General features: G+C 33.7%; 1 long non-coding RNA gene across 1 annotated transcript; it reads right to left on the bottom strand.

Annotated features, from left to right (window-relative positions):
* Window positions 1-4,116: 4,116 nt before the first annotated feature.
* On the bottom strand, window positions 4,117-5,425 carry LOC108364017 (uncharacterized). Its single transcript, XR_001847687.1, has 3 exons — window positions 5,248-5,425; window positions 5,121-5,190; window positions 4,117-4,436 (listed from the first exon to the last, which is right to left on the bottom strand). It is a non-coding gene; the product is annotated as an uncharacterized LOC108364017 (long non-coding RNA).
* Window positions 5,426-8,954: the final 3,529 nt, after the last annotated feature.

The raw sequence follows: 8,954 nt of genomic DNA, 5'->3' as shown, positions 1-8,954 counted from the left end.
AAAGTTTGAAAAAAATTAAATCAAGGTACGTACAGACGCCACATACATACCAAAGCATCTCGTAGTGGAGACACGAACCAGAACACATTTAGCTCTATATCTTTCCAACTAGTAGCCAGAACTCAAAATATAAGAAAGCAAGGATGCTCAACAAACGAAACGATACCATTTCGTTTCGTTAAAAAGCAAAATTAACTTAACAAAAAGATTTTGTTACGTTTCGGCGCCATGTTATCAAAACGAAATCAAAGCGTTAATGTTGAAACGTTAAAAATTTAGCGTTAACGTTAATTTCACACTGTGCTGGCAACGCTTCAACAAAACACGATGAGATTTATATATACACAAAGGTTCACGATATAAGCTTCGGTTGATTTAATACATCGTAATTTAAAAAAAAACCGTAAAAAGGAAATAACAGACAATGAGAACAAAGCGGGACAATGCAATTCGCCACTTTTATACGGCAAATATAGATGGAAAAATGACGTGCAAAATATGTGGTCAGATCCTTCCTACTGCTCACCTGGGAAATCTAAAGTCACATCTCTTCCGAAAGCATAAGAACGAGTACAGCGAGCATAATGCAAGCATGGAAATGAGCACCATTCAAGAAGACGTAAAAGTTGTGTGCTGATTTTGTGACTGAATGTGGCCTTCCCTTGGGAGTTTTCAATAGCAACGCTTTCCAAAAGCTATTAAGTCCCATTTGTGAGCAAGTTGGGCTACAGAAAATTAACAGAAAAAATATACATATATAAAAACATATTTTGCAAAAACAAATGCAAATAGAAATCGGCCGTTTAAAACAATTTTTAACAAATCGGATATTTTCCATCAAAATTGATAGTGATCAACGTTTTTACCGCAATGTTGTATGCGTCAATGCGCAACTACTAGATAAGGGAGAAATAGTTGTTAAAACGCTTTCCGTCAGAAATTTCACAGAAAAGCATACAGCAGACAATTTAAAATAAATAATTTTGGAGACCTTAGAAAAGTAGGTGCACATATTTCTTGGAAACTCTTTATTGTTAAAAGTTTTCAGACATGAAATTTGTATCAAGCAAATATACAGCATCACAAGTGACAACGGACGGAATATGATAAGATGTGGTAAGCTTTTACAGAACGAGACTGAACATGTTGAAAGTACGTTTGACCATGACGAGGATGAAGCCGAAAATATGGATTTTATTCCGTGTGATAATATTTTCGACGATCCGCTGTTTGATAATTGCATGGCTACTCACTTCATTAAGGCATATAGTTAATGAACATACTTTTATAATAAACCATTTTATTCCAGATACTCTCTCTGTTATAAGATGTGCCGCGGACACTTTGCAGTTGAGCGTGCACGATGTTTTAAAACATGCAGATGTAAAACACATGTTTGAAGAATGCCGCGCAATAGCAAAAAATCTCCGCACACCAGCAATACATCGAATTCTAATCAAGCATAACTTGCCACCGCCAATTGCTGAATGCCCAACACGTTGGAGCTACTCGTACAATTTAGTACAACGCTTAAAAGTGCTTCAAGAATTCATCGAAAACAATTTGGCAAATCAAAACATAGACTGGGATTTTGTGGACGATTTTTTAAAAAGCTTTTCCGTTATGAAAGTGGTGACGGAAAAGCTTCAAAATGACAATTTAGTTTTCGGCGACTTTATCAAATACTTTTTAGAAACTTGCTTAACGGTAAAAAAAGGCTCCGAACACTCCAACCCAATTTCTAAACTGTTGTTCAATTCAATAAACGAACGAAAAAAAAATTTACTTAGTAATCCAACAGTGCCTGCAGCTATTTACCTAGACCCTAGGCTACATCGTTTGTTGCAAAGTTCAGAATTCTCGCATATGAGACTAGTAGCCATCGAACACCTGAAAGCATTACATTTGAAAGTTAGTGCTCTGTCTGCACAGGTATTAGCCATAGTAATGTTTGTAAATACCTCAAAATTAAAAAAAAATGCATAAACTTTTACAGCTTGGAAAAGACATCAGCGTTAGAATAGAAAGCGAGGACAATAGTGAGGATACAGATTTGTTTGGAGAACTTATAAACCAAATAAGATCAACTACATCCAACGATTCATGCATTTTAGAAGGATATTCAGCTATTGAATCATTCAATGAATCAACAGACACAAAAGAAAAATTTACTTAGTAATCCAACAGTGGCTGCAGCTATTTACCTAGACCCTAGGCTACATCGTTTGTTACAAAGTTCAGAATTCTCGCATATGAGACTAGTAGCCATCGAACACCTGAAAGCATTACATTTCAAAGTTAGTGCTCTGTCTACACAGGTATTAGCCATAGTAATGTTTGTAGATACCTCAAAATTTAAAAAAATTCATAAACTTTTACAGCTTGGACAATACATCAGTGTTAGAGTAGAAAGCGAGGGCAATAGTGAGGATACAGATTTGTTTGGAGAACTTCTAAACCAAATAAGTTCAACTACATCCAACGATTCATGCATTTTAGAAGGATATTCAGCTATTGAATCATTCAATGAATCAACAGACACAAAAGAAAAATTTACTTAGTAATCCAACAGTGGCTGCAGCTATTTATCTAGACCCTAGGCTACACCGTTTGTTGCAGAGTTCAGAATTCTCGCATATGAGACTAGTAGCCATCGAACACCTGAAAGCATTACATTTGAAAGTTAGTGCTCTGTCTACACAGGTATTAGCCATAGTAATGTTTGTAAATACCTCAAAATTTAAAAAAATGCATAAACTTTTACAGCTTGGACAAGACATCAGTGTTAGAATAGAAAGCGAGAACAATAGTGAGGGTGAGGATACAGATTTGTTTCGAGTACTTCTAAACCAAATAAGTTCAACTACATCCAACGATTCATGCATTTTAGAAGGATATTCAGCTATTGAATCATTCAATGAATCAACAGACACAAAAGAAAATTTAGCTGCCTTTTGGGAACGAAAGAAATATACACACAAAAACTTATGTATATCAGTAGCTCGTTTCTGTAACAATTCTCTACCAAGGCGAATTGAGATATGAATTCGCCGCCCTGTTCTCTACTGCTAATTACTAGGTGAGAGTGACGTATTTTCTCTACCAGTAGAGAAATAATCGGTAGAGAAAAGTTACAGAAACGGGCTACAGCTTTCCGAAATTATCCATGCAACTCCGGCCACGCAAGTGAGTGCAGAGCGTGCATTTTCTACACTTAAATACATTGTAAACGACTACAGGTCAAATTTAAGTGATGATTTGGCGAAACTATTTTACTATTAAGGTTAAATAACAAATAAACTCACACTGCGTATATACATACAGTCACTCACAGAGGTATTCGTAGTTTAGTTTTTCACAATATTCAAAATGCTTTCCATCATAAATCTTTTTCNCGAATTTTGAGATAGGGTGTTTTTCAATCGAATTCTGAAATAGGGCGTTCTTGAAAAGTTTTTTGAGATAGAACGTTTTCGAACTGGCTGCCGGGATAGGTCGATCTTCCACTCAGCCATCGATATATAATTCTTGAAAACTTTGTACAAAATTCATAAAAATTAATCAAACTTTAAAAAATTTTCATCAAAATTTCCACTTTTTAAGTAGAATTTTCAGTATCCAGTTTTGTATCCCGTTCAATTTCAGTATAGTAAAGAGCAAGTTTTAACACCCTCGACAAAAAACTAAATTACAAATACTTCTGAGTGACTGTATGTAAGTTGCATGGTACGATTAATTCATGAACACTCGCCCTGCAAACCAAAGTTCCCGAAATATTAACGAAATTTTAAAGAAACTCGGAAATGTGTTTCGAATTCTGTAATGATTTCTTTACGAATTTTCAAAGAAAATCGTATGAAGGGGTTCACACGAACTCGTAAAGAAATATCTATAGGATTTTTTAACTTAAATTCTAAAAGATTTCTTTAGGAATATTTTGTTAAATTTCTGAATGAAAATTCGAAAGGATTTCTTTAAATATATTTGGTTAAATTTCTAAAGGAAAATTCTAAAAGATCTCTCTAAGAATATTTTTTCAGCATTCTGAAGAAAAGTTAGAATAGATTTCTTAAAGAATATTTTGCCAACCTTCTGAAAGAAATTAAACACGGAAATTTTCGGAAATTAATCGCTAAAGTTTATTCGGTTTATATACTATATGAATTGTATGAGAGCGGGATTTCAATTACTATCCGGCTGTTTGCGAGGATAGCGACCAAATAATTACAAAATGCTCGTTTGCCTATGAGGCAGCTACAAAATAATTCACAATAGTTTTCAAGGTTTAAGGTAAGTAAATGTACAATAAAGTGATAAATATAAATTTTAAGCTTTCAAAAGGTAAGTATTTAAGTCCTTTGCAGAGTTGAAAAATCTTTTAATGATAGCTTCAGTGTTGTCCAGCTTAGCACTCCCAACTGCAGACAAACAGGAATCTGTGAAAAAAGTAATCTTATTTAGCTGCATACATATTACGCTGTAGGTACGCTAAAATTACGCAAAAACAGGCCAAGACACGTAAACTTAATTTTTAACCGACTTCAAAAAAAATGAGAAGGTTATCAATTCCTCAATAATCGCAATATTAAACTTCCCTTTTTGGCTTATTCTTATTTTTTTAATTTTCGGTTCTTATAAATAAACGCGTTTATAACTAGCACAAAATCACAAAAAGATATATATATATATATTTTTTTTGGTGCGTCAGAATTTTTTTATATTTTCAATGTCGATTGTGACATTATTATAATTACTTTAATGATTTTCTTTCGAAATTTCCTAAAAGAATCGAAGTGTGCAGAGTACATTTCATCTTAGAAAATTCCGCAAAAAATCGGAAAGAAAATAATAGAATCTTTACGATTTTCTTCCGCAATTTCGTAAAACAATCGGAGTGTGCACAGTTTATTACATTTTAGAAAACTCGGAAAAAAATCGGAGGAGATCTTTACGAATTCTTTAAAATTTCTCTACAATTCAGAATACTCTGTAAAAATGGTTTGCAGGGCGCTTGTAAACACTTAAGAACACAACTGTATATGAGGTAGTTCTTAAATACATTTGATTTGCTCCACCAAAGGCGACTCCGGTACCTGCATTATTGATTTAATTGCGCTTACCGAGTCTGCAAGTACGCTCCAAAACTAACTCAGCCATCTCTCAACAATTTGTACTAAGTAATGTCTGTGGCTGGAAAGAAAACTGATGAAATCCATTACTTATTGATTAATACAAATGCAGAAATACCTTAAAAAATGCGATATAATCTTTTTGATGATATTTTGCCAAGCTTAACTGACAATTCGACGGTTTTTGCTTAAACTTCCTGCAATCGTATTTACTTGTCTTGTTTATGTATTTTGAGCTGACAGCTGACTGCCAGCGGTGCCGCGAGCTGGAGAAAAAGAGTATCAGTTGCCGAGCAGAAAAGGGATCAAAAAGTATCAAAAGCAAGCAAACTGTTATTTGGAAAACAAATAAGTAAAATTTTATTATTAAATCCATAGTCACAAAAAAAATTTAAATTACTTGCTTTAACAAAACAAGAGAATCTGTATGCTTATTTGCATAACGAAAAACAATCTAATATATCAAGTAAATATGTGCAAGAATGCGCATTGTATATATTGATAGTTTCAGCTTTAAAACGCAAAAAAAAGAATATTAAAAAATTTTTATTATATTCTGCGCTTTTATCCATATGTATTTTACAGTACGATCTGGACACAAAAATCAAAACTAGACTAAAAATTGCGCAGTTGTCGTCATACGCAGCACAAATTATTGTACAATAACACAAGCATGAGCAAAATATCGAAATGATATTGATTGATTTTAGCGCACTAACTGTGCAATTTAGTACAAACAACCCCATACACCACAAAAACGACCGACGCAAGGCCAATATTGCGCAATGTTTTGTTTGTGTGGTTTGGGGGCGCTATAATAGCGGAGTGCGCAAAGAAATTCCGGGTTGTATTTCCCTTATAAGGGTTACCAAATCAAGCTTATAAATATCTATATATAAATTTTAAGACTTTAAGTAACAAGAAAAATATTATTTGCCTTTAAACTAGTGTTATTCATGGTTTTATAAAATTCATTTCTGCCTGCCAAAATTATCAAAATGGGACATTTGTCAACAAAAAAGTACCAAAGTATCAAATCATACAATTTAGAAAAAAAAGTATCAAAAATGATACAATTGTTTCAAAACGGCAAAAATTCTGACTTCTTTTCAACAACAACTTTTCGTTTCGGTTAAAAACGTAATGAAATTTATTTTGATAACTGCTTTAACAATGATGTTCCCAAATGTTTCAACCGAAACGATTGAAATTTTTTGATTAACGTGAAACTTAACGTTAAGATGCATCCTTGTTTGAAAGGTATTGGCCTATAGAATAACACTAAATATGTTGGGTGACACCTACATGCCCCCTTAAACCGGCAAAAGCAAAAAAACGTTTTTTGTTTCGCAACACTTTAGCCTAATTTTTAAGAACCCGGTTCATCGTTTACGAAGCTTGAATACATTTTCTGGACACACTCTGCAAAACCTTTCCAACGATATCTCAAACATGTCGATTGGACGTCTGGATAAAAACTTCCAAATTTCGTGTATATATATAAGCGAGTCATTTCAGCATGCTACTGTGGCTGCTTTCGTCACTCGCGCTCACTGCCGTGCGCTGTGATATGTATGTATGCAGATATGGGCGTAGTCAGGTAGGGGCAGGGGGGTGCTCGAGCCTCCCCCCCTAACTTTCAAATTTTCCTTATATATATATATAAAATAGTACCCTGAAATGCCAGCTTAGTAGGGTGCATATAAAACTTCTATGAGGTAATCGATTATTTTCGAAAAATTGCAATTAATTGTTATAATTTTTTTTGGCTTGTGATTAATCATTTGATCCCATGGAATTTGTTTTGATAACTTTTAATTTTAAAATTTTAGAAAAAGTAATTATAAACAATTTATGAGATTGAAAATGAAAAACGTGGAGCGCATGCAATACACAATGACAATAATTCTTTCATTCAATAGTCAAAATGCATATCATAAACCTAAAATTTCTACAGCGCCCCACGTAAAGCTGGATTGCCCCTGAAGATGCTAAAAATGTTTTAGCGAAACGTTGGGCCAGAAAGTGGAATAATGTAGTTTTATTCGCACTAAAAACATAGATCAGACTAGCCTGGTAACATAATATGTTAATAATTACCTTTTTGGTTTTAAAATTAAAAGTTATCAAAACAAATTCTATGGGGCTGCGAAATATTATTTTCTAAATTTTACTTCATTTATAGAAACGTGGTATATTAAAACGCTTTTATTTTATTTATTTTTATATAAGACAATCTTTTAATCAAAAATTAGAATTTGGAATACATAAACGCGCGATTTTCTTTTGATATTACTTTAATCGTCTGACAGCACCAACGTCTGTGTTCATGCATGAATATTATTTTGAGCCAATTTACACGACGACTTTTCACCCTGCGTTTTTTGCACATTCCCTTTTAAAAATGTCTTCGAAAATCTTCGTGCATTTACACGAGCTCAAAGTAAAAATACGAAAATATGAATTCGATAAAAACGAAACGTCAAAAAATCCCTCGATTTCGCTCACCGTGCGTGCATGCCTACCTTGCTGACTTCCCTATCCTTGTTGCCTACAAGCTCGACAAGCTTTCCACCCAGTGTAAAAAGTGACCCTCCCTGCATGGAGCACGAATTGCATGTTAAAAACCGGTTTTCCAATTGGACAGCTTTGCAAACCTAGTTTTTTCGGGTGGAAATAATATTTACTGGTGTTCTTGTAGTTCAAAGTACACAAATGTAGAAAACGCACATCGATAACTTGATAAATAATGAAAATTTTTAATTAAAAATCGATACTTCGATAAATAATGAAAATTTTTAATAAAAAATCGCGCGATTTTTTATTAAAAATTTTCGCCCGCGGCGCCTTTTGGAATGGAAAAGGCACGATTAATAAAAAATCGCGCGATTATTTATCGAAGTATTGATTTTTATGGAAAAGGCGCCGCAGGCGAAAATTTATAATAAAAAATCGCGCGATTTTTTATTAAAAATTTTCATTATTTATCGAAGTATCGATTTTTAATTAAAAATTTTCATTATTTATCAAGTTATCGATGTGCGTTTTCTACATTTGTGTACTTTGAACTACAAGAACACCAGTAAATATTATTTCCACCCGAAAAAAATTATACCGTTATGATCAGGAGTAAGACAGGGATCGATCCTAATATTATTTTTAATAAGAGCAATGTATGTACGTATTCTACACTTGTGGTGTATTTTATTTAACGTATGGTAGCATACATTTTGTGTTACTGTCAGCCATTGTTATTTCTGCTTGTTTGTGAAATGTGCAAACGTATGTGAAGACATTTATAAACGCGTTTTATTTAATTAATTAATTAAGAATTGTATATTAAAGTGGAAATCTCAGGCCGGGGTTTTAATGCAACTATTTTGCCGAAGTGTGTACATAAATATAGTGTTTATTGTGTGAAATAGCGCCGAGAGGTTAGTTCAACTTACAAACTTTAACAACAAATAACTTAAAAACTATAAGCCTGCTGCGGCTAAAAGTATATATATTTGCAATCAGGAGAACTTCCTCTACCGTTCCATAGCTACCTTAATGCGGAACTCCGGGGATGCCAAACTAAATTGCAGCCCAGTTCGAAGACGCCCTATCTCAGAAAATATTTCAAAAGTGCCCTATTTCAGAATTTTATTGACAAACGCCCTATCTCAGAAAACTTTTCAAGAGCACCCTATTTCGGAATTCGGCGCAGAAACGCCCTATCTCAGCTGCCGATTCAAAAACGCCCTATCTCAAATATTTTCGACATATTCTCAGTTTAAGTAGGCCATTTGTGAACCTAATTCTTTGCTTTGGTATCACTAACTT

Source organism: Rhagoletis zephyria, unplaced genomic scaffold (genome assembly GCF_001687245.7).
Source record: "Rhagoletis zephyria isolate East Lansing unplaced genomic scaffold, Rhagoletis_zephyria_1.1 Rzeph_scaffold_01438, whole genome shotgun sequence".
Taxonomy (NCBI): domain Eukaryota; kingdom Metazoa; phylum Arthropoda; class Insecta; order Diptera; family Tephritidae; genus Rhagoletis; species Rhagoletis zephyria.
This window is presented reverse-complemented; position numbering and strand designations above follow the sequence as displayed.